Source organism: Oncorhynchus masou, chromosome 21 (assembly GCF_036934945.1).
Source record: "Oncorhynchus masou masou isolate Uvic2021 chromosome 21, UVic_Omas_1.1, whole genome shotgun sequence".
Lineage (NCBI taxonomy): Eukaryota > Metazoa > Chordata > Actinopteri > Salmoniformes > Salmonidae > Oncorhynchus > Oncorhynchus masou.
In genome coordinates this window covers 49,446,594-49,468,458 of record NC_088232.1, presented here as the reverse complement: position 1 = coordinate 49,468,458, position 21,865 = coordinate 49,446,594, and the positions used below count along the sequence as shown (strand labels likewise).

At 41.8% G+C, this 21,865-nt stretch overlaps 1 long non-coding RNA gene across 1 annotated transcript; it reads right to left on the bottom strand.

Moving 5' to 3' along the window:
* Window positions 1–5,761: 5,761 nt before the first annotated feature.
* Window positions 5,762–21,648, bottom strand: LOC135507431 (uncharacterized). The gene is made up of 3 exons (XR_010450664.1): window positions 21,393–21,648; window positions 8,191–8,348; window positions 5,762–5,918 (listed from the first exon to the last, which is right to left on the bottom strand). It is a non-coding gene; the product is annotated as an uncharacterized LOC135507431 (long non-coding RNA).
* Between the last annotated feature and the right edge of the window lie 217 nt (window positions 21,649–21,865).

The window sequence follows — 21,865 nt, the reverse complement described above, 5'->3', positions numbered from 1 at the left end:
GGCTGGCACGACGTCTTGTTAACCTGTGGAGGAAACGCTCTGAAATAGCTGTGATGTTTCACATGAAATAGATCCCTAGCAACAACGGAAAACAACGTTTCCTACAACAATGTACCAACGTCTATTTCCCCACCATGCTAAGGATAATTTGTATCATTAGTCAAATATGATAATCAGAGAGATAAGCACATGCTGACATTTACCTTTCATTCAAAGACAATAGCTGATATTCAGCGCCTTAAGAGCGCTAAGTTTGTTTCAGCAGGTGGTCTAGTTCTTTCTTTATGCAAGTACAGTCATCCGATCATGGCACTGTAGCCTAAATTCTCCCTTATGTGTCTCAAACTGACCCAGTAGCTTAAGCACAGGACTTTCCGTCTTTCCACACTAATCTTCGACCCAATTCCCGGGATTTGGACAGCGTCAGAGGTGTTGAGCAAGTTAGCAAATGGTACAAATATTTTCCAGTTACCTTTTACTGAAATTAGTATTATAACATACTGCTGTACGGAATCAGATGTTTTGTGCTCTGTGTGAATTGGATCTTGTACTGGTAAAACAAACTAGGCATCTCATGGGGACCTTAGTTGCCTCAAAGGGACATGACAAATCAAAACATGCTGGTGCCATTGAGAGTTTAGCACTTGATAATAGAGGAAGCAAGTGTAGTAGTACACAGTGGGGCTTTCTAGGACACCAACCACCGCTACAGCGCTTTGTTCCTGCTCCATTCAGTCTTATTCAATTAGGACACAGCGTAGCACAACATTTTGCAATGGAAAAGGAAATTAGTGTTTCCTACTGAACAAGTTCAAGTAGTCCCGCCCCGTGGCTCAAGTCAGTTTTGCTCCATGTTGCTCCTAATGACGAGGCTACGACCCAGGTGTGTGACACACAAGGCTGACCCTCTGTGTACCTTTTCTATCTTCTGTCAATGAGGATCAGATCCCACGGAAGAAGAGATACCCAAATCCTTTTGAGCTGACAGAAAACACACAAAAGCCATTTCTACTAGGTCAGCAGAAAGATATAGTACATCTCCAGCAGTATGTGGATACGCCTTCAAATTGGTGGATTCAGCTATTTCAGCCACACCGGTTGCTGAAAAGTGAATAAAATCGAGCACACAGCCATGCACTCGCCATAGACAGACATCAGCAGTATGAATGGTATGGAGACACGCCTTCAAATGAGTGCATTCAGCTATTTCAGCCACACCCGTTGCTGACAGGCGAATAAAATCGAGCGTACCGTATATCATGATAACCTATAGACCACACTATCTACCTAGAGAGTTTTTATCTGTATTTTTCATAGCTGTCTACATACCACCACAGACTGATGCTGGCACTAATTGATGCTGGCACAATTCCACCATAAGCAAACAGGAAAACTCTCACCCAGAGGTGGCGCTCCTAGTGGCCGGGGACTATAATGCAGGGAACATTACCAAAATTCTATCAGCATGTTAAATGTGCAACCAGAGGTGGAAAAAACTGGACCACTTTCAGTCCATACACAGAGACGCATACAAAGCTCTCCCTCGCCCTCCATTTGACAAATCTGACCATAATAATTAGGGATGCATGATATATCTGATGAACATATCGGAATTGTCCGATATTAGCAAAAAATTCCATTATCGGTATCAGCCGATGTCTAGTTTAAGGCCGGTGTGCAAAACTGATGTCAAAGCAGACGTGAATCCCTATATAACATAAGTACATGACGTAATGACGCCATGTAAAATGTTGCGCTGTACGTGCAACACAGCATTCCTAAACTAGTGTATGTGGATCGAGCAGTCAACAAGACGAGCAGTCATTTGAAAAAAACTAAATTTAAACGAGACAACTCCAAGGCAAAACCCATTAAAGCCAAGATAATGGAATTCATTGCTCTTGACAATCAACCATTCTCTGTCGTGGGTGATGTTGGCTTTCGCTGACTGGTTGAGCACCGGTACACACTGTCAAGTGCGCTATTTTTCAGATGTTGCCCTACTGGAAGTTACACAGTAATAGCGTCACTGCTATTAGCTTCACCACATACATACTATGGAATGCCGTTTGTGTCACGTTCTGACCATAGATCTTGTGTATTTTCCTTGTTTTAGTGTTGGTCAAGACGTGAACAGGGTGGGCATTCTATGTTGTGTGTCTGGTTTGTCTATTTCTATGTTTGGCCTGATATGGTTCTCAATCAGAGGCAGGTGTTAGTCATTGTCTCTGATTGGGAACCATATTTAGGTAGCCTGTTTTGTGTTGGGTTTTGTGGGTGGTTTTTTCCTGTCTTTGTGTTTTATGCACCAGTTAGGACTGTTTCGGTTTTCATGTTTATTGGTTTGTATCCTGTTCATGTTTGAGTTACCTTATTAAATTATCATGAACTCTGACCACGCTGCGTTTTGGTCCGCCTCTCCTTCCCAGGAAGAAAGCCGTTCCAGTTTGCGTCTTTGCGTGTCAAAGAAAATACAGTAGCACTGTCAAAGCTGTACAAAAAAAAGTTTGCAAACACCGGCCACGAACGATGTGTTTACAATACCGCGTTGGAAATAAAGCATAATTTGTTTGACCGCAACTTCTGGGGTAGCTAGCTTTAGCTTGGTACCTAGCTAGCACCAATACAACCAGCCTGAAAATAATGACCCGTAGAAACTGCTATCATTTTCATTATTCTAAGCAATGATTTAGGAATCCTTGTGAGTAAGTATTATCTAGGTTGCCACTTGTTGTTCGCCTATTGAAATTGAACTTCAGTTCATGAAAATAAATAGCTAGCCAGCTACTTAACCCTGTTGCCCAAAGCTAATGTTATAAGCAGCCAGATAGTTTCATCTGGTTAGTGAGGCTCGACCAGACCGGGTTATGTGTTGTGAAACTAGCCACAATAAGGATTAGACAATAGTGGAATTTGCGGTTTGCCTTCAAAATAAAAGTATGTCATTGACAGTGATGCAAATGAATACAAATAGTAGAATTATGCCATACTTGTATTTTGAAGGCTAACTGCAAAGTCCACTATTGTGGCTAATCCTTATTTTTGCTAACTTCACAAATGGGTCCGACCATTAATCAAATAAGAACTATCTTATAAATGAAGGTTATGATGACACCTAGCTATATAGCTAACTATAGCAACTGAAACAGATTGTTTTGCTATGTTTTTGGGGAAGACCATTGTTTGTGTCCATGAGCTAGCTAGCTTTTTTTTATGACCAGCACTGTAGGTGCGTGAGACAACTTTACCAGCATCATAGCATGCGTATTGATGAATCTTTGTGACATATGAAATATGAGTGATAGTGTAATCAATGTGTAATAACTATGCAAAAAATGTATGAACGTGTTCAATTATTATGTGACGTGCAATCATATTCAGGTCCTGATTGGTCAACAAGCTTATTTGACACATCAAATAGTGTTATTTCAAACAGCGTTCCATAGAAATCCTGGTTGAGAATGAAACGACTGAACAAATGAACAATGAAACAGCACAGCAAGTAAGTGAAAGAAATAGGTTTTGAATATGTTTTACTGGTAATGGGGACATATGTAAATGCCAGCAAAATACATTTTTGGTCAGTGTGGTGTGGTGTGTGTGTGTGTAACCTTTATTTAACTTGGCAAGTCAGTTAAGAACAAATTCTTATTTACGGCCTACCCCGGCCAAACCCGGACGATGCTGGGCCAATTGTGCACTGCCCTATGGGACTCCCAATCATGACCGGCTGTAATACAGCCTGGATTCGAACCAGGGACTGTAGTGACACCTTTTGCACTGAGATGTAGTCCCTTAGACTGCTGCGTTTACTAGAATGCTTAAAAGGCCGCTAAAATTTTAAGTATTGGTTATCTGTATCGTTTTTTGGTGAAAAGAAAATATTGGATATCAGTATCAGCCAAAGATGTAATATCGGTGCATCACTAATGAGTATATCCTCCTAATTCCTGCTTACAAGCAAAAATTTAAGTAGGAAGCATCAGTGACTCGATCAATAAAAAGTGGTCAGATGAAGCAGATGCTAAGCTACAGGACTGTTTTGCTAGCACAGACTGGAATATGTTTCGGGATTCCTCATAAAGCATTGAGAAATACGCCACATCAGTCATTGGCTTCATCAATAAGTGCATCGATGACATCGTCCCTACAGTGACCATACGTACATACCCCAACCAGAAGCCATGGAGTACCGGCAACATCCACACTAAGCTAAACGCTAGAGCTGCCACTTTCAAGGAGAGTGACTCTTACCCGGAAGCTTATAAGAAATCCCACTATGCCCTCCGATGAACCATCAAACAGGCAAAGAGTCAATACAGGACTAAGATCGAAATGCACTACACCGGCTCTGACACTCGTTGGATGTGGCAGGGCTTGCAAACCATTACAGACTAAAAAGGGAAGCACAGCCGAGAGCTGCCCAGTGACACGAGCCTACCAGACGAGCTAAACTACTTCTATGCTTGCTTTGAGGCAAATAACACTGAAACATGCACGAGAGCACCAGCTGCTCCAGCTGGTGTGATCACGCTCTCTGCAGCTGATGTGAGTAAGACCTTTAAACAGGTCAACATGCAAAAGGCCGCAGGGCCAGATGGATTACAAGAACGTGTACTACGAGCATGTGCTGACCAACTGGCAAGTGTCTTCACTGACAATTTCAACCTCTTCCTGTCCGAGTCAGTAATACCAACATGTTTTAAGCAGACCACCATAGTCCCTCTGTGCCCAAGAACACTAAGGTAACCTGCCTAAATGACTACCGACCCGTAGCACTTACGTCTGTAGCCATGAATTGCATTGAAAGGCTGGTCATGGCTCACATCAACACCATTATCCCAGGAAGCCTAGACCCACTCCAATTTGCATACCACCCTAACAGATCCACAGATGATGCAATCTCTATTGTACTCCACACTGACCTTTCCCACCTGGAAAAAAGGAACACCTTTTGCTATTTTGCTATTCTCACAAAAAAAGCCTATAGGGAGGTCAGAGATCTGGCCATGTGGTGCCAGGACAACAACCTCTCCCTCAACGTGATCAAGACAAAGAAGATGTTTGTGGACTACAGGAAAAAGAGGAACGAGCATGCCCCCATTCTCAACGACGGGGCTGTAGTGGAGCAGGTTGAGAGCTTCAAGTTCCTTGGTGTCCACATCATGAACAAACTAACATGGCCCAAGCAAACCAAGACAGCAGTGAAGGGAGCACAACAAAACCTACCCTATTAATAGACTGTTCTCTCTGATCCCACACGGCAAGCGGTACCAGAGTGCCAAGTCTAGGTCCAAGAGGCTTCTAAACAACTTCTACCCCCAAGCCATAAGACAATGCCCTGTGCACCAAGCGAGTTCCATACAGAAATGATTTGTCAAGATCGGTTTGGAAGAACTTGACTGGCCTGCACAGAGCCCTGACCTCAACCCCATCGATCACCTTTGGGATGAATTGGAACGCTGACTGCAAGCCAGGTCTAATTACCCAACATCAGTGCCCGACCCCACTAATGCTCTTGTGGCTGAATGGAAGCGAGTCCTGCAGCTATGATCCCGCAGCTATGGGGGGGGGGGATGTGAGATGCTCGCCGAGCAGGTGTCCACATACTTTTGATCATGTGATGTATACAGAGCCTTCGGAAAGTATTCAGGCCCATTGACTTTTTCCACATTTTGTTACGTTACAGACCTATTCTAAAATGGATTAAAACAAAAACATCCTCAGCAATCTACACACAATAAGCAATAATGTCAAAGTGAAAAACAGGTTAAGAAATTAATAAAACATTTAAAACAGAATTACCTTATTTAAATAAGTATTCAGACCCTTTGCTATGAGACTCGAAATTGAGCTCAGATGCATCCTGTTTCCATTGATCATCATTGAGATGTCTCTACAACTTGATTGGAGTCCACCTGTGGTAAATGCAATTGATTGGACATGATTTGGAAAGGCACACACCTGTCTATATAAGGTCCCACAGTTGACAGTGCATGTCAGAGCAAAAACCAAGCCATATGGTTGAAGGAATTGTCCATTAAACTCTAAGACAGGATTGTGTCGAGGCACCGATCTGGGTGAAGGGTACCAAAACATTTCTGCAGTATTGAAGGTCCCCAAGAACACAGTGGCCTCCATCATTCTTAAATGGAAAAAGTTTAGAACCATCAAGATTCTTCCTAGAACTGGCCGCCCAGCCAAATTGAGCAATCGGGGGAGAAAGGCCTTGGTCAGGGAGGTGACCAAGAACCCGATGGTCACTCTGACAGAGCTCCTCTGTGGAGATGGGAGAACCTTCCAGATGGACAACAATCTCTGCAGCACTCCACCAATCAGGCCTTTATGGTAGAGCCAGACAGAAGCCGCTCCTCAGTAAAAGGCACGACAGTCAGCTTGGAGTTTGCCGAAAGGCACCTAAACTCTCAGACCATGAGAAACAAGATTCTCTGGTCTGATGAAACAAAGATTGAACTCTTTGGCCTGAATGCCAAGCGTCACGTCTAGAAGAAACCTGGCACCATCCCTACGGTGTATCATGGTGGTGGCAGTATCATGCTGTGGGGATGTTTTTCAGCGACAGGGCCTGGGAGACTAGTCAGGATCGTGGGAGAGATGAATGGAGCAAAGTTCAGAGAGATCCTTGATGAAAACCTGCTCCAGAGCACTTAGGACCTCAGACTGGGGTGAAGGTTCACCTTCCAACAGGAAGTTCTGAACTGGGTTTGATTTAGTTTTTGTTGTTTTAAATATTAAAATGTTGTTAATTATCTTTTAAACTTCCATTGGTTGAAAGCTCATTGCTCAGTTATCACTTATCACTTGGTTCATGTAAATTCTGTAGTTGCCCCTTTAAACATCCTAAGGTCAACATCTCCATAGTGTTCACATTTCTCTTATGTAAATGTTGTAGGAAGATAAAAATATATAATAAACTACTTATTTGGGAAAAATTTGGGTCTTTGCTCTTTTCTTCATTAGCATGCTGATGATTTTAAGGTTAATATTGTGGGACTCTGCATAATGTTTTCATTGTGAGATGGATCAGAACATTGTATTGGATTTCTTTTTATCTGTTAAGACATTGAATACGTTGTTTAGTAAATGTTTAGTAAATGTAATACATTTAGTATGATTATGTGAGAAGCAAGTTATTTAAAGTTATATGTGATTTGATTTATGTATATACAGCATTTCAATGTTAACACAGTATCCAAAAAACGGATCTAATTTGCATACTCAAATTGAGTTTGCAGCAAACAGTAGAATGTTTGCCACACGTTTCCCAGAATTGTTTGCCAGAAGTACAGAAGTTGCCGTAAATTTGCCACAAAACTAATTTGCATGTGAAAATATTACCGGCAAATTGGCCAAACTGTGGCAGTAGACCACCCCAGGACCATTGACCTACATGTGCTGCTGGCGGTGGTGTTAACCAGTAGACCACCCCAGGACCATAGACCTACATGTGCTGCTGGCGGTGGTGTTAACCAGTAGACCACCCCAGGACCATAGACCTACATGTGCTGCTGGCGGTGGTGTTAACCAGTAGACCACCCCAGGACCATAGACCTACATGTGCTGCTGGCGGTGTTGTTAACCAGTAGACCACCCCAGGACCATAGACCTACATGTGCTGCTGGCGGTGGTGTTAACCAGTAGACCACCCCAGGACCATAGACCTACATGTGCTGCTGGCGGTGGTGTTAACCAGTAGACCACCCCAGGACCATAGACCTACATGTGCTGCTGGCGTTGGTGTTAACCAGTAGACCACCCCAGGACCATAGACCTACATGTGCTGCTGGCGTTGGTGTTAACCAGTAGACCACCCCAGGACCATAGACCTACATGTGCTGCTGGCGGTGGTGTTAACCAGTAGACCACCCCAGGACCATAGACCTACATGTGCTGCTGGCAGTGGTGTTAACCAGTAGACCACCCCAGGACCATAGACCTACATGTGCTGCTGGCGGTGGTGTTAACCAGTAGACCACCCCAGGACCATAGACCTACATGTGCTGCTGGCGGTGGTGTTAACCAGTAGACCACCCCAGGACCATAGACCTACATGTGCTGCTGGTGGTGGTGTTAACCAGTAGACCACCCCAGGACCATAGACCTACATGTGCTGCTGGCGGTGGTGTTTACCAGTAGACCACCCCAGGACTATAGATGTTGTATTTTTACCTCCAGCTGCTCCTTCTGGGTGTATCCTGCCGAGGCCCATAAAGGTCATGAGCTTGACCAGGGCAGATGGTGGTTCAACATGGCGGCGATCTCCTGCATGCTCTCGTGGAATGACGAAAATATCATCACATGCATTCTCACTTCCAGGGACCCAGAACCTGGACCAATCAAAGAAGAGCGAGAGAGAGAAGGTATTTACAACTAATGAAAAAAGGCGACAAGCAGCACTCACTTCATATAGCTGCAAATTAAGTCAGTTTTTACTTTTGGTAACATGTCCTACTAAAAAAGACACTGCATACGTTTCGGTTTGCACCTTCCTTGGTACATGTGTGTACTTTACAACCAATCAACTGCTTATTTAATGCATGCACCCCTACTCAAACAAATATGGAAAAACAAGATCTGGAGCAAGCTGTGGCTTCAACTGTGCCATTCGCTCTTGCTGTTGTCCTCGGCTTTAGTTAAATATCTTAAAAGGATGATTCATGGCTAAAGGACCGAGTGCAGTTAGCTGCTACTAATAAGAGAGTGAATTACTGGTGCCAGAGCTCTCAGTCCACATTTTAAAATGTCCTAGCATCTCCTCCTCCAGCTTCTGTAGTTTGTAGTGGCTGTAGATGAAGGGCTCCCCTGGGCCTGGAAGCAAAGGGCAATCAGGTCAATACAGGCCAATCCAGCCAATCAAGGCCCAAGACACCCTCCATAATAAGCAGCATTCACAATTAGGAGAAGAGTCTAAAGGTTAATTGTACAGCCCGCAGTTGAACAGGTAGTTTGAAAATGACTTGTTACAATGGTAATTACCGTCGGTATCTTTGAGATTCATTGACACAAGCATCACTATGCACTATTTGGTATGAGGTAGTTACCAATGGTGGGAAATTGTTTGAGGTACCCTCTTCGGTTTCCTGGAGCGTTTGTGAGAATCCTACAGAATACGCTTTGCTTTCTCAAGACCTGAAAATAACCGTTTAAGGGTGCGATTAGCAAGACACACATTCTACATGACGTTAGCGAGCTAACTTGTTTACAACGGGCAAAGAAGTTCCACTCGACTCGCGCTGCCGCAGCACAATACCTGGAACTCTGGTCCTGGATCTTCGACCCACCACTCACTCAGGTCCAGGATTTGTTTCGGCCAGGGTTTGTTTGCGTTTCACACATGCTTTATAGCGCGGATCAGGGTACCAAACACTCCTGGATCCGGATAATAAGGAGATATGTAAAAGCGCTCTTATTACATAATAACATGTAAATACCAGGAAGGTACCAGCCTTTAACCGGTCCGTAAAATAAAGTGTTATCATGTGGCTTCAAAGTTACGGTGCTGGAGTATTGGAACTGTATCCTACCTGTGGGCTTCATGAACATGGTCAGCTCGTTCCATCTGAGTTAATAGAGACTGGACACAATTACCTGAGCTAGCTAGCACTTATTGTGTGTGTGTGTATGTGTGTGTGTGGGGGGGGGGGGTTCCCTGGAGGAAGAGGAAGTGAAAGCAGCAGCTTGTAGTCATGGTACTGGGAAACATCCTGTGCTGAGACACCTGTCAACACCAAGGATCACCGAGACGTGCTCCTTAACATAATTTGACATTTGACATTACATGTCCATGCAACGTGGTAATGTGTTGATTGATCACAGAAAATGAATAGGGGTTATACTGAGGACATTTCTGCTCCAAAAAGAGCATTAATTGACTAAAGTACAAAATGATCACATAGGTTCGAAATATATAGTGTAACAAGGCATACTTTTTGATCTGAGTGTGGTGGCAGTGTGTGTGTGTGTGTGTACGTGAATGCGGGTGGCAGTGTGTGTGTGTGTGTGTGTGTGTACGTGAATGCGTGGTGGCAGTGTGTGTGTTTGTGTGTGTGTGTACGTGAATGCGTGGTGGCAGTGTGTGTGTATGTGTGTGTGTGTGTACGTGAATGCGTGGTGGCAGTGTGTGTGTTTGTGTGTATGTGTGTGTGTGTGTGTGTGTACGTGAATGCGTGGTGGCAGTGTGTGTGTTTGTGTGTGTGTGTACGTGAATGCGTGGTGGCAGTGTGTGTGTATGTGTGTGTGTGTACGTGAATGCGTGGTGGCAGTGTGTGTGTTTGTGTGTATGTGTGTGTGTGTACGTGCATGCAAATGCTTGGTGGCTGTGTGTGTGTCTGTATGTGCGTGTGTGTGTATATGCATGTGTGGTGCCGGTGCGTGTGTGTGTGTGTGTGCATGCGTGGTGGCAGTGTGTGTCTGTGTATGTTGTGGTAGCGGAATCAGAATTAGTTAGGTAACATCGATAAATAAGATGTTTTATCTTATTTATTGTCATTAGAATGTCTTCTTTTTGAATAATACTGTTGGCAGTTTGCAGTTATTCCTTCTCTGCTAGGGCTCAGTTACTTGGGGCCCAGAGAGGGGAGAGGTCGGGTTAGTCTTATCTGTCAATGTGTCTGTAACTATTCCTAAACCATGTGAAGGGATGGCGTGATTATTGTGGAACCAGTTAGTTGGCTCCACAATGTCTGTGTGCCAGTCACTCCTCTCCGTGATCTTGTCCAGGAGGGGTTGTATTTGAGAGATGGGAGTATCTATACTCGACAATTGATATATGCCATTGGATGAGGTAATGTTTTGGTCCTAAGTGGTATCAAGAACTAGATAGGAACTTCATTTAGGAAACCAAACTGAACGATAATGTATAGCCAATGCTGTCTGGCTATGGGATACTCCTCTCTCAAGTAAAATCTTTCTTTGTGTAATGTTCCTAAGATCTGTTATTCGTCATGTGAGTTGAGATGGGTGTGTCTTGGCTATAAATGAAACTAACAACTGTTTTGTAAGCACTCTCAGAGAATTCATTTATAGACACTGAATTGATCTGAGAGTCACAGGGCTATGATGAAGCTCATATATAATTAAAGATGGGACTTTTTAATATACTCTGACTTGTGTGTGGTTTGCTCTCTCATGATTTGGTAATACAGGATATTGGTGCCAGTGCGCGAGCGTGTGTATGTGTATATATATATATATATATATATATATATATATATATATATATATATATATATATGCGTGTCTGTGTGTATACTGCACTATGACTTGGGGGCGGAGGGTTGTTACTGAACTGTTCTCGGGCCAGGATGACCTGGTACTTGATGAGGGAGCACAGGTCACGTTGAGACATGGCCCTGTTCTGGATCAGACGACAAGTGAAAGGCTCCAGCACCTGAAACAACAATGGCCGACAAACAATAGGCCAACCCAGACAGGATAAGTGGAGCACTTTTCTATTTTCAGTTCCTCATTTCAAAGCGGAAGACTAAATTCGAGTGGCCACAATATTCATATACAGTGAGCTCCAAAAGTATTGGGACAGCGGCACATTTTTTGTTGTTTTGGCTCTGTATTCCGGCACTTTGGATTTGAAATGATACAACGACCGAGGTTAAAGTGCGGACTATGGGGAATAATCACTGAATTATGATTTTATTTTGAGAGGCATCTTAAGTGTCAGAATCCTAAAGAAACCCATGGGTTGTACAGAGCCGTCTACTGCTATAGACAATAGGAGAGGCTTTCAATTCCTACTTTATTGACTCAGTCAGGGTACTGACACAGAACCCCTCCACTGGTTTTTTGGGCTCAGTGCTAGTAAATGACGCTCAACCTGTCTTCATCATAAAGGGATGTTTCTGAGTCAAAGGTGACCAAGGTGATTAGCTCACTAAAGAACTCTAAAGCCAAAGATGTGTTTGGGCTGAAATCCTACCTTGAAGGCAAACTACCTGCCCTCCAGGACACCTACACCACCCGATGTCACAGGAAGGCCATAAAGATCCTCAAGGACAACAACCACCCGAGCCACTGCCTGGTCACCCTGCTATCATCCAGAAGGCGAGGTCAGTACAGGTGCATCAAAGCAGGGCCCGAGAGACTGAAAAACAGCTTCTATCTCAAGGCCATCAGACTGTTAAACAGCCACCACTAACATTGAGTAGCTGCTGCCAACACACTGACTCAACTCCAGCCACTTTAATAATGGGAATTGATATAAAATATATCACTAGCCACTTTAAACAATGCTACTTAATATAATGTTTACATACCCTACATTACTCATCTCATATGTATATGTATATACTGTACTCTATATCATCTACTGCATCTTTATGTAATACATGTATCACTAGCCACTTTAAACTATGCCACTTTGTTTACATACCCTACATTACTCATCTTATATGTATATACTGTACTCGATACCATCTACTGCATCTTGCCTATGCCGTTCTGTACCATCACTCATTCATATATCTTTATGTATATAGTCTTTATCCCTTTACACGTGTGTGTGTGTATAAGGTAGTAGTTTTGGAATTGATAGGTTAGATTACTCGTTGGTTATTACTGCAACTAGAAGCACAAGCATTTTGCTACACTCGCATTAACATCTGCTAACCATGTGTATGTGACAAATAAATTTGATTTGAACTCAGTGTGTCAGAGTGAGCAATGACCTGTCGCCCACTCTTAGCTATGATGTGGGCGTGCCCCAAGGGTCAATACTGGGGCACCTCCTGTTCAGCCTGTACATTAATGATCTGCCTTCTGTTTGTACTGGGTCTGAAGTTCAAATGTATGCAGATGACACAGTGATATATGTGCATGCAAAGAGCAAACAACAAGCTGCACAAGAACTCACTACTGTAATGGTCCAGGTTACAAAGTGGCTCAGAGACTCATGTTTGCATCTCAATGTGAAAAAAACTGTTTGCATGTTCTTCACAAAGAGGGCAACAGATGCTACTGAGCCAGATGTCTATGTGTCAGGGGAGAAGCTCCAGGTGGTATCTGATCTTAAGGACCTTTAAGTATGTTGGCATCATACTTTTAAAAATCATGTGAAAAAGGTCTTTCAAATAACCAAATTCAACCTAGCTAATTTCCGATATATACGAAATTGTTTGACTACAGAGGTAGCAAAACTGTACTTCAAATCTATGATACTCCCCCCACTTAACATACTGCTTGACTAGTTGGACCCAAGCTTGCTGTACAACATTAAGACCTATTCAGTCTGTCTACAAACAGGCTCTCAAAGTGCTTGATAGGAAGCCCAATAGCCATCATCACTGTTACATCCTCAGAAAGCATGAGCTCCTGAGTTGGGAAAATCTTGTGCAATACACCGACGCATGTCTTGTATTCAAGATCCTAAATGGCCAGGCTCCCCCTCCACTCAGTAGTTTTGTTAAACAGAAAACCCAAACATATGGCAGCAGATCCACAAGGTCTGCCATGAGAGGTGACTGTATAGTTCCCTTAAGGAAAAGCACCTTTAGTAAATGCGCTTTCTCTGTGAGAGCTTTCCATGTCTGGAATACACTGCCATCAGACACACATAACTGCACAACCTATCACACTTTCACAAAATGCTTGAAGACATGGCTAAAGGTCAATCAGATTTGTGAACATGGTCCCTAGCTGTGTGTTGCCACTTTCCATGTTGTCTGTTGTCTGTAGCTTGTGAGGTGTGGAAACACTTTGTTGCTTTTATGAATTTTGTCTTGCTGCTTTTTGTTCTATGTTGCTCTGTCTGTATGCTATGTCTTACTTGTTCTATGTTGCTCTGTCTGTATGCTATGTCTTGCTTGTCCAATGTTGCTTTGTCTGTATGCTATGTCTTGCTTGTCCTATGTTGCTATTGTCTATATTGTAATCGTTTTTAATAACCTGCCCAGGGACTGTGGTTGAAAATTAGTCGGCTGGCTAAAACCATCACTTTTACTGAAACGTTGATTAATGTGCACTGTCCCTGTAAAAATAAAATAAACTCAAACTCAATGAGAGAACAGCTAATCTCAGTGAACTTTTACTCAGCAAAAACATATTAGCTGGAATCATATAGATGTCCTCGCAATTATGTGCCAGGCTGTTATTAGTGTCAGCCAATCACATCCTACCACTCACTCATAAGGCACTATGGCTGGGGGGCTCACGATATCAGTGATGAAGACAAGGATGTCTCATAGTAAGGTATGCAAAATGGGTAAACTTTGAGTACATCTAGACCCATCTCCTGAATGTGTTGGTATTCAGGTGGAAAAAGTCCTTTTCTGACCACTTCTACCATGGGCAAACATGGATGTAAGGTTTCGTTTCAATCAAAAGGGGTGCAATCAGAAAGGCATTGAATTCATATAGAACAACCCAAAAGAGACTAGACCCACTTGTTCTTTCCAAATTCCAAAAGCAAAAAACTACTCTAAAGTGGACTGGTTGGATTTAGCCAAGCTGAATTCTCTGTAATGTAACCTAAAATCAAACAATCATTTGGATGTTTAATGAATTATTTATATAAGATATATCACAGATGTCAGAATTCACATTCAAAAGGCTCAATAATTTGACTAGAATTACTATTTAATGAGATATAGCAGGGGTGGTTGGGGTCCATTCGAATTGAAGGCATTCAATTCAGGAAATGTACAATTTTGGAAATAAATATCTTCTACTTTTCAGTTTATGGAGAGGTCATTGAAAATAGATGCCCTTTTCCCAATTGCTGAATTGGAATGACAATTTACTTCTTTAATTGACCCCAACCCTGACAGGAACTAATGGCACACTAATGTACGGATGAGGTCTTATTTCTGAGGGTGCCTAATTTAGCACTGGGCAATGTGGAGACATGCGTCAGCTGCAACTGATGCCTATTTGAATTCATCAAATAGGCTTTTCCACAAATCATTACAGAAAAGGATTAGGGGGTCAAATCAACCTTCCTGTAACAAACTCTCCCCTCGACCTTTCCAACAAGGCCAGGGTTAGATTTAGGGGGTGGGTAAAATCATCTACTAGACCTCCTAAACCCCCCATGGCTCTCATCTCTGACTCACACGCTAGCTGTTAGCACACTACACTACTCTGTTGATGTCTGACTAATCGGTGACTAATACTAAAGGCTAGCCTGTTTCATCCTGTTTGTAGCCTGTTTCATCCTGTTTGTAGTCTGTTTCATCCTGTTTGTAGTCGGTTTAATCCTGTTTGTTGTCTGTTTTATCCTGTTTGTTGTCTGTTTATCATGTTTGTTGTCTGTTTATCATGTTTAATCCTTTTTGTAGTCTTTTTAATCCTTTTTGTAGTCTTTTTAATCCTGTTTGTAGTCTGTTTCATCCTGTTTGTAGTCGGTTTAATCCTGTTTGTAGTCGGTTTAATCCTGTTTGTTGTCTGTTTTATCCTGTTTGTTGTCTGTTTATCATGTTTGTTGTCTGTTTATCATGTTTAATCCTTTTTGTAGTCTTTTTAATCCTTTTTGTAGTCTTTTTAATCCTGTTTGTTGTCTGTTTTATCCTGTTTGTAGTCGGTTTAATCCTGTTTGTAGTCAGTTTAATCCTGTTTGTTGTCTGTTTTATCCTGTTTGTTGTCTGTTTATCATGTTTAATCCTTTTTGTAGTCTTTTTAATCCTGTTTGTAGTCTTTTTAATCCTGTTTGTAGTCTGTGTTATCCTATTTATAGTCTGTTTAATCCTGTTTTATCCTGTTTATAGGCTGTTTAATCCTGTTTGTTGTCTGTTTTATCCTGTTTGTTGTCTGTTTAATCCTGTTTGTTGTCTGTTTTATCCTGTTTGTAGTCGGTTTAATCCTGTTTGTTGTCTGTTTTATCCTGTTTGTTGTCTGTTTAATCCTCTTTGTTGTCTGTTTATCATGTTTAATTCTTTTTGTAGTCTTTTTAATCCTTTTTGTAGTCTTTTTAATCCTGTTTGTAGTCTGTTTTATCCTGTTTGTAGTCGGTTTAATCCTGTTTGTAGTCAGTTTAATCCTGTTTGTTGTCTGTTTTATCCTGTTTGTTGTCTGTTTATCATGTTTAATCCTTTTTGTAGTCTTTTTAATCCTTTTTGTAGTCTTTTTAATCCTGTTTGTAGTCTTTTTAATCCTGTTTGTAGTCTGTGTTATCCTATTTATAGTCTGTTTAATCCTGTTTTATCCTGTTTATAGGCTGTTTAATCCTGTTTGTTGTCTGTTTTATCCTGTTTGTTGTCTGTTTAATCCTGTTTGTTGTCTGTTTTATCCTGTTTGTAGTCGGTTTAATCCTGTTTGTAGTCAGTTTAATCCTGTTTGTTGTCTGTTTTATCCTGTTTGTTGTCTGTTTATCATGTTTAATCCTTTTTGTAGTCTTTTTAATCCTTTTTGTAGTCTTTTTAATCCTGTTTGTAGTCTTTTTAATCCTGTTTGTAGTCTTTTTAATCCTGTTTGTAGTCTGTGTTATCCTATTTATAGTCTGTTTAATCCTGTTTTATCCTGTTTATAGGCTGTTTAATCCTGTTTGTTGTCTGTTTTATCCTGTTTGTAGTCGGTTTAATCCTGTTTGTTGTCTGTTTTATCCTGTTTGTTGTCTGTTTAATCCTCTTTGTTGTCTGTTTATCATGTTTAATTCTTTTTGTAGTCTTTTTAATCCTTTTTGTAGTCTTTTTAATCCTGTTTGTAGTCTTTTTAATCCTGTTTGTAGTCTTTTTAATCCTGTTTGTTGTCTGTTTTATCCTGTTTGTAGTCGGTTTACTCCTGTTTGTAGTCGGTTTACTCCTGTTTGTAGTCGGTTTACTCCTGTTTGTAGTCTGTTTTATCTGCATGGTTGGGAAGGGCCTATATTTAAACATTTCACTGTTAGTCTACAGATGTTGTTTACAAAGCATGTGACAAATACATTTGTATTTGATCCATACCATCTGCCTTACTGGCAACATGCTAACATCAACATGTTAGCAATGATGAAAAACTGTCCTGGGGAAGGTGAATCAAATGCTGGGTTAAGAAGGTCCTTTATTGACAAAGATAGAGAGCCTAGTCACGTTAAAATAATTCTCTCTCTTCACAATACAAGATAGGGCCTATTGTTATGCAGGTAAAAAACATTTCATCACTTCTTTGACATTGACTATGGAAACTGTCACATTTTCCGGCTTTGATAAGCCAATAGCTAGACGACGTGCAAGAGCCTTTTGTCTGTCCTCCTCCTTGAAATGCTACAAATAACTTGTGTCAAGACTACTCCAAGCAACCAAGTGAAAAGTAACATCCGCATGCTTGCTGTTCTTCCCTACATTTGATGGGTCCTATTTTAAATCCTGCACTGAGCAGAAGTGGGAGAGCTACAATCACAAAGACCACTGCCAATAGTATAACAATATGTAGCCTAATCAACAAACGGCTATGGAGTTTTATGGAGAAGATCCCCAATACAGGGATGTATTCAGCCAAGACAAGATATACAGGCTTTATAGGCTAGAGGAAATGTATTGTGTATACAATATACATACAATGTCTGTAGACAAAAAGTTTATAATATTGAGTTGCACTTGCACTCAATAAGTTGCAGGTATTCTTAATGTTTTGTCCACTCAGTGTAGTGTTACAATGATACACCGTGGGGAAGGTCAAGAGGCACATATCTCTTTATGTGAATCTGCTGACAAAGGTGTTTTATAGGGCTGCGGCCACGTTGTCCAGCAGCGGAACAATATAGATTGTCTGAATCTAAACCTGCTTCGTAGCAGGAGCTTTTACTCCTCGCGCGATGATGTCAAAACCAAACAGCCTATGTTTTTGTTTACATTTGTATTTTCTTCCAAACAGTCTGTGTTTATTTACAGCCAGCTTTGTCTCACCCGCTTCTCCACCAAAGTTTTGAATACAGCATGTCAGGACAGTTGGAGCAGAGTAACGGACACAACAAACACGAAAGACAGACAATGCATGTTTACATTCCAAAGTCCATACGCTCTTACTACTGCAATCTAAGAACCACACTAGTAACCTGAAGAAAGCAGTATGGTCAGGTCACTGTGGCCTGCTTCTCGGTCATACTAGATTACGTGTCTGAGATTTCTAATGGCCGAAAGACAGGTACATAATCTAATGTGCCTTGATTAAGTAGGACGTGCTTTGAAAAGAAGGAACTTGCTGTTCGCTATGACAATGTACTTATTAACAACAAGACCCAGCAGAATCTAATGTTGAAATAAATTGATGAACTGATCATTTTTAGACTGAAATTCGAAAAAATAAGATTCTCCGAAAACCATATGGTGTCAGTTTCTCTTTCGTAGCTAATAAAAATGACAGTGTTGGGAGAAAATAGCCAAAATCTAAAACTAGTCGCAGTAGCACACGACTCGACAGGATCCCTTTAATGAGGCGTAGTGCTGGACAGACGGAGAGCCACCAAGCCAAATGTGCCAGTCTAATGACAAGTGAATAAAGGGCTAAGCAACAGGGTACGGTGAAAACAGATTACTACTGGGATTACAGGGGAAATGATTGGATGGGTTGGGGGCGGCTGGCTGGACAGAGCCTATATTAGAGTTGACAGGGGGGCTTGTGTCTGTCAGTGTCCAGTGTTTAACTAAACAGCTGTAATACGATAATTGATGAAAAAGGGGTTTTCGGATCTGGGGGGATAGAAAATGGGAGGCGGGGGAGGGGTTACGACAAGCAACCTTAGGTGAGTGTGTAAGGGTGGAAAATAAATAAAAACTTAAGTCACACAAAAAAAAGCCAGGAATAAAGAAAATAAGTTATTTCATGTGCTGTGCCGTAAGACAACAATAGTGCAAGCTTTCTCATTGGTCCAGTACTGATACTGGACTTTTGAATGTGCATAGCCTAGCCTATCTATCTCACTCAGTGATTAGTAACATTCTATGTACCAATAAGAACACAAGGAACATATTCCTCAGCGGTTAATGATTGGAAATCTAAAATAAGACAAACGCCTTCCAACATAAGAAGATGAATGACTCACCATGTCAAAGGAATATGATTGAATGAGTGCAAACTGCAAGTGTGAAAACAAAGGCAGGCAGTGGAGATGAGTAAATCATTCAATGATCTAGGGAAGTGTTGTGATACTAAAACAGCCATGTGGAAAAGGAGAAGAAATTAAGTAATTTATATTTGTCTGTCAGCAAGTATCATGTGGGTCTTGGATAAAGAGACACCTCGTAAAAGGGGATGTGTAGAGAAATAAATCACAACTAGATCTCCTTATTCCCTGCAACGATCACCTTCCCTTTTACTGAAACACATTGCAAATGTATATACATTATCCTAATTATAGCCTGTTATCCTTATAGCCTAACAAGCAGCTTTCCCATGAGTTCCGTTTCAGACGACCCCCGGTTAGCAGACGGAAGTCATGAGGTGCAGGAATGGTGAGCACTGCAACCCACAGCACCGATGCTTACAGAGCAGGCTCAGTGAAGGAGCTCTTTCCTCATTGGCTGAACAAGCGTGGAGTTAGGTGACGTGGGAGCCAATCGCGTGGCCCATGGCTTCTTCTCCATAGCTATTAATATACAGGGGAGTCAGAGAGCCTACACACTATGCCGGATGTCTACAATGGAGGCTGATGCACAGAATCTGTGCCATGGCTTGGGGAAAAGGAGATGATCCCCGACGGTGACATCATTGCAGATTCTGCGAAAAGCAGAAACGAGGTCAATGGGCTTCACTTGACAATAATAAATCAACTGTTTCAGGTTTGTAGCCCTACTTGGGGCCAAGTTACCCCAGATGACCACTGTGACTGACCAGCTGGTTGACATACTGTAATTATTGTCTTTACGGAGAATCCCAAACAAAAGACAATTCAATGCCAATGTGTCTTCATATCTAGGATAATCAAACCGTTGCTTCATAAACAAAGATGACATTTGAGGATTTTGACCGATTTCGAAAATACCAAGAATCACAACAGGCAAATTGCTTGTGCTAAAATCCATGAGACGACAGTCACGTCTCGGCGACTGCAGGTCTGTTTTCAACCATAATGTTATCCCCCCTCTGTGTTGAAGCATTGGCCCAGTTCTCTCTCGTGCTCTGTGCACTACGCTGAAGGGTGGACTCCAGCAAGGTGGCAGGCATGGGCCCTATTGAGTGTTCTCTGTGTGTCACACTACAGAGCAGATGATTATATAATGTCCTCCTCCGTACGTTCCCCTACATGCCTAATGGGGTCTGCAGCGTGTTGGCAGGCAAAGCCGCGACGGGTGCTAACCCTGCATTTTTTTCTGTGCTCTCTCGCTCATGACAGTGGCACGAATGAGCGATAGCACACAACACCCAAACACTGTCCTCCATTACTGTGACGTTCTCTCATGTCAGCATATTCTTCATCACTCTATAATAACCCTGTCCCTTCCCATCTCCCCTACTCAATGGATTTAATAGACTACCTTCTTGATAAGCATATTTAAGCATCAGCTGTCAGAGCAGCTTACCGATCACTGTACCTATACACAGCCAATCTGTAAATAGCACACCCAACTACCTCATCCCCATATTGTTATTTATCTTCTTGCTGTTTTGCACCCCAGTATCTCTACTTGCACATCATCATCTGCCCATCTCTCACTCCAGTGTTAACGCTAAATTGTAATTATTTCGCCTCTATGGCCTATTTATTGCCTTACCTCCCTACTCTTCAACATTTGCACACACTGTACATAGATTTTTTTCTATTGTGTTATTGACTGTATGTTTGTTTATGTGTAATTCTGTGTTTTTGTTTTTGTCACACTGCTTTGCTTTATCTTGGCCAGGTTGCAGTTGTAAATGAGAACTTGTTCTCAACTGGCCTACCTGGTTAAATAAAGGTGTTCTCAACTAGCCTACCTGGCTAAATAAAGGTGAAATAAAGGTGAAATAATAATAAAATACAAATATCTGTCAGAAAATGTGCAAGATAATGTGGAGTGAATTTCTGCCTTTTATCTACGTTGAAAGTATATAATTAGTGAGTTTGAAGTTTTCCTTATAGTACCATGAGAACATGTAGAATTTCATGATATTATCCACTATTAACAGTAACAATCACCTGTGACAAAACAAGTAGGCCTACACTTTTATGAGTCAGGCCCTACTGGGTTGGAAAATCTGATATACACTAGGGGCTGGACTTCTCCCAGTTACTGAAAACGAACACTACCCGGCTCTGATTTATGTGCAAAACATTTGTACATAATTTACTGTTTACCAGATTTAAAACAAAATTAATAGGCTACTTGATGGCCAACAGAGGAAAATGCATAATTCTCTACATTTAATGTCAGTTTCATTGAGTTCTCTTTCCCCATAAGAGAATGCAAGGGAGTTCCACAACTTCCATTTCAAATGTCCACTTGCGAGTAATGAATAGTGAATTAGCCTACCTACAACTGGTAAAAAGTTCACAGCTTGTGCTGCTCGGTCTCCTCTCACTCATGTGAGTCAGCCAATAGTGGACTATGCTGCAGTGCTCTCTCAACACACACCTCTCCGGCCCTCCACACCACTCACTCAGCAACAGCCGACCTCACTGCCTGATAGTCAGCAGCAGGTCACAGTGAAATATATATAAAAGAGAAATGCCATGCCGGCCACAATAGCACTTAGTAGCCCAAAAACCTGCAACCCGTGACCAATAAATACATTTTTCACCCGCGACATAGTTGTCAAAATAGGCAAATTGTAAGAAAACACGAACATGGCAACCCTGTCCCAGGAAGAGAAATTGTACGCCATTGTTTTGTTTTGGTAAACGCTAGTAGTGATGTCACGCCCCCCAATAAGGCTCAACCAATCATCTGACGGATAATAGAGACTTTCCCTCCGCTATCCTACGAAAGGAAAGTTCGCATCCCGT